At 51.1% G+C, this 4,719-nt stretch overlaps 1 long non-coding RNA gene across 1 annotated transcript in view; it reads left to right on the top strand.

The window, feature by feature from the left end:
* LOC121024098 (uncharacterized) overlaps positions 1 to 3,748 on the top strand; it is a 5,507-nt gene extending 1,759 nt beyond the window's left edge. Inside the window, exon 3 of the long non-coding RNA XR_005787605.1 lies at positions 1,501 to 3,748. This is a non-coding gene — a long non-coding RNA (uncharacterized LOC121024098). The remainder of the gene's footprint in view (positions 1 to 1,500) is intronic.
* Positions 3,749 to 4,719: the final 971 nt, after the last annotated feature.

Here is a 4,719-nt window from a genome sequence, read left to right on the forward strand (position 1 = left end):
AAAGAGAATGCCAGATTTGGAGAGCGAGCCCAGATAAAAACTTCCAGCCGGATGCTTAGTCTGGCCTCTAAAGTGTCACTGGCTCCATGATCTGTGAAGTTTCTGCTTCATTTGCCCCCCAACACTGACCATGATTTAGACTTGAGAAGGCTCAAGGTTCCTGTTGGTCCGGCCATAAAAGGGAAGGATGATTTTATTATTATTGTTGTTGTTATTATTATTATTATTTCTGCCAAGTGCATGAGACTGCTTGACTAAATTGCACCAAAGAAGTTATTTGAAATGAATCCAGTCATGGCCTCACATGCGTCACCCGAGTCCCATGAGTGACATCGCACAGCTGTGTGAGGACGCTGACTAGGGTGGGGAAGAGGGCAAGCTCGCCAAGGCCTCACCGTGCCGTGGAGCTGGTGCTCACGTAGCTGAACGGGTGGCACACGACAGCTGCCCATCCCTTCCTGTGTCCACGGGTCTCCAGCCGTGCTCTAGAAAGGCGGTCGTCGAACCTGAGTGGGCATTTAGATGCCCTGGAGGGCTTGTGAGAGCAGAGTTCTGGGTCCCATCCCCCCAAGTGTGATACCAAACAGATGTTAAATAAGTCGCTCTTCCGGCAGCGTGTTGAACTTCTTTTAGATTAAAACCTGGAGTCTCCAGAGAAGTATTGCGTGCTCACTGGGCTCCTGAAAATGCCCACCCTGCCCAGCACCCCATTTGCAAAGGGGGCTGGGCCGGAACCCAGGAGGCAATGGAAGAGCGTAAGCTCAGTCTTGACGCTGCAAAGGCCGGCCTGAGTCGCGTTCAGTGCCCCCGGGGGTACTGGTCCTGTGCCCCTTGGGCTCTGACCTGGGGAGGTCATTCTAATGAGCCGGACCACTGTCCTGAGGCGGTGGTGCTGAGAGCCGCGAAGTGTGTGCTCCGCCAAATGCAGAAGGCCCGGTTTTGAGACCAGCCCGGTCCCGTTCAGAGAGAAAGATGCTTAGTGTCCCAAGGCAGCGCGGCCCTGGGCCAGTTGCATTGCCAAACAGGGATTGGCCTGTCAAGATAGCAAATCAAGGTGATTCGCAACCGAATCGACCACACAACGCCGCTGCTGCCTCCCGGCACCTTCCTGGGATGGCAGAAATTACGGGCCACCTCGCCTCCCGGGGAACAAGTTTGCCAGGGGAGCTACAGGAGAAAAGCTTGCCAGCACTCTGAAGAGCTTGTTTTGCAGAATAAATTTCAGATGAGGATAATTAAACCACTTCTTGGAGAACTGAGTCTGATTTCACTGGGCCTTTTAGTGTATACGATCTTTCATCAAGTGACTTTCATGGTCCTGATTGGAGCCCACTAATTATCCTAACCAGCTATTTTCATCGAGTGTGTGTCATAGTGTGCATTCCCGAAATGCTGCAATCAATATTAATGTACTCTAAATCACACTTCCATCTGTTTCTGAATTAATAAAACACAAAATAGATGTCCTTACGTCCCTCTCTCTCTCTCTCTCTTTTGTAGCAAAATGCTTCAAAAGTCGCTCAGATACCGTCTCCCTGGGTAGGCAATGGAAAGTAAGTATCTCATGAAAATTGCTTTTTCAGAAACTCAGGGGACTTAATAGACCCCAGATATTTTGTATTGACAGCTCAGGAGCACAGGTCAATTCTGAGACTAGAGTAATTTTGGTGCCCACGAAATTCTAGTCAGCTTTCAGCTAACGGCCAGACAGAAAAGTTTAACATGGTGGCATTCCAAATTTCTTTAACTGTGTGATCTTGAAGCCAAATTATGGCCATAAAAATATCTGTTAATGAGATGGCAAGCACCATGCCATTTCAAGAGAGGCAGGGTAAAGTGAACTCCGCGGCAGTGATTTTTCAATGATTCACTCAGTAATGAAAGACCAATGAAATATTCATTGATGTATAGTAAGTGCTGTTTAATAAAACCAAAGGCATAATAGTGCTGAGAACGTGAAGGCACTCAGTCAGCCAATTATCTGAGCCTTCGTGGTGATTTTTATATTAATACTAAAACAGCCTGACCTAAAATACATAAAACCACCTGCTATACCGCTGGAGTAAGGCTCGATGGACCCACCCACTCCCGCGGGCCGCCCGGTCTCCCTGCAGCAGTTGGCAGTCAGAACCTCCTGGAGCAGGTCCTGGGCCCCTCCCACTGTCCAGAGCTCCCCGTGGCCTGAGTGGCCCCTCCCCCTCACTGGCCGTGTTGCTCTCTGAGATGAAAGGGCTGGACCCGACAGCCTCCGAGGCCCCTGTGAACACACGTACCTTCTAAGAGGGAGGTTTGGAGCGTCTGCCTGGGACCTGGCCACGCAGCTGCCTTTCTGTTCTTGACCATCAGTGTTTCCTCTGATTCCCGGACCTCCCTCGCCGCCGCAGACCCACCTCCCACCCCCAGTGGGAGGGGCAACTTCCACAAAGAGACGCTCTTTCCCATTTTTCATCATCTCCAAATTCTGGTATCTCTGATCCATACGTTTCTTCTAGAGTAAAATAGTCTCCTCTGCCACTTTATAAATCTCCACAAAGCGCACTCCCAGAGCGGTGGGACGTGAACTCTGCTCTGAGATCGTTCACACATTCAGACGGAGGGAACAGACCCATTAAAACCTGCACATTAACTCAATTACTGTATTGGAAGTATCCTTGAAATTGTTGATTAAGTCTTACTTTTATATCGAACAACAAAAGCAAAAGAATGCTTCTGTCTGGAAGTTTGGAAAATAAAAATAACCACTGAAAGGCCCAGAGTAAGCTATTTTCTCTGAGCACAGGGTAAAGCAAGGGCAAGTTCAGGTAAGCAGCCATTAAAGGATTTCTGGGGAAGAACAATTTTTTTAATTCTGAAACGAAAGAACTCAAACACATCGTAAGCTTGTGAAGTCACATTAAAAGCCTCCTGAAAGGATGTTTTAAGCAGCTTCTGTCTGAAGAGAGCACGCTCCCTTTCGTAGGCCATAGAAATTTTGAGCGAGGCAACTCAAAATGGTCACCCGGGGGTTACGTCCTATTCATTCAGCACTTGGGGCGCGTCTCCGTATGAGGGGCTGGGGACACAGCTGAATTCGATGTAATGCCTGCAGTCCAGGAGCACACGGTCCAGCCCAGGAAGGTGACCGGTGGGAAGAAAGTTCTGTGGAAGCCCAAGGGAGAAAGAGCTTGGACCTCCCTAGATGGTCAGGGAAGGCTTCTCGCATGCAAGCAAGACCACAGCCTGGCTTCCTCAGCAAAGGACGGTGGCTGGCACCACACAGGGAGTCGCGGGGCACCTTCCGGAAGCGGCAACCCCTGACCTTGAAGGCTGGGGGAGAAAATTGCAAGGAAGCGGTTGGAGGAAGCAGAAGAAAAATCTGCTTGCTACGGAGCGGGGCGTGGCAAACTTTTGCTGAGGCCGAGAGGTAATATCTGAGCACACAGATACTTTAACAAGCGTTGGCTGCTGCCGTTGCCGCAGTATTTGGTGTCGCGGTTACCATTTGAGTCGGAAAGCACACACTGTCGCACCCCTGGAGCGCCCACCACTGTTGGGGGACACTTCACTGGAGGCACTTACCCTCAGTTGTCAGAAAGGAATGGGTCTGCCCCCCCCCCCAGACTATTTGCTGTCTCCGCTAAAGGGCCATTCATTCTTCATTCACCCGGTAAATAGTGTTCACTGAGTGCGTACTATGGATGGGACGCCCTGCCAGGCACTTGATAAACATGATCCCCCTTCCTTGTGCTCGACGTTGTTCTCCCCTCTCCAGAGCCTCTTACAGGTACTGGATGCTAACTAATGATAGAGGGGTGGTGGGAAGACAGTTCATTCATTTCGTTAACTAGTATTCTTTAAGTACATAGTATGTGCCCCAGGCACTGTTCTAGATGCAGGGCACAGCGCTGGGTGACACAGGCAAAGATCCCTGCCCTCTTCGAGGCCACTTTCTGCTGGAGAAAAGCAGGAGAAAATACGCGGCATGCAAAAACGGTGGTAGATGTCATAGAGCAAATGGAAACCAGGAAGGGGCATTAGAAAGCTCGTCTGGGGTGGGGTGGGGAGCAGTACACTGGTCTTGAACAGGGATGTTCAAGAAGGATCGTGGAGAGCAGCCCACGGAGATACCCGGGGAAGTGCATTCCAGGCAGAGGAACAGCAAGCACCTTCCGGAGTGCGGGGCGCCTGATGAGTCTGAGGAACAGCGGGAGGGCGAGTGTGGCAGACAGGTGGACAGGACCCGTGTGCTAATGGCGGGAGGTGTGTGCCTGCAGGTGCACGCTCATTTGCGTGTGCCATGAACGTGTGAAGACAAAGACAGGATCTACAGGTAGACCCACAGAAAGAGAACAGGACAAGGAACCCCAAGCAGGGGGCGAGAGCCGAGTTGGAGTTGGAGGGCCACCCACCCCCTCCCCGGGAGATGCGTGTGGCATCACGCTCCTGTGGCCAGGGTCACAGTTCCTTAGGCAGGTTTGAATTCTTTCATTCGTACGGTGTGTCAGGCAGATCCGCTCGGCAGGATGGCAGTCCTAGAGCCACCCGGAAGACCAGCCATGTCCAAAAGCAAACCCATGCACTGGCTCTCCTTGCCTCCTCTACTGGTTATTGACAAGGAAGTAGGAAGTAACAAGCAAAGAAAGCCCCTCATTCAGCACCTCACCGTTATCAACTAAAAAGTCCTTTTTACTGGGGCGCCTGGGTGGCTCAGTGGGTTAAGCATCCGACTTCAGCTCAGGT

Source organism: Herpailurus yagouaroundi, unplaced genomic scaffold (assembly GCF_014898765.1).
Source record: "Herpailurus yagouaroundi ecotype Mexico unplaced genomic scaffold, PumYag 56071, whole genome shotgun sequence".
NCBI lineage: Eukaryota > Metazoa > Chordata > Mammalia > Carnivora > Felidae > Herpailurus > Herpailurus yagouaroundi.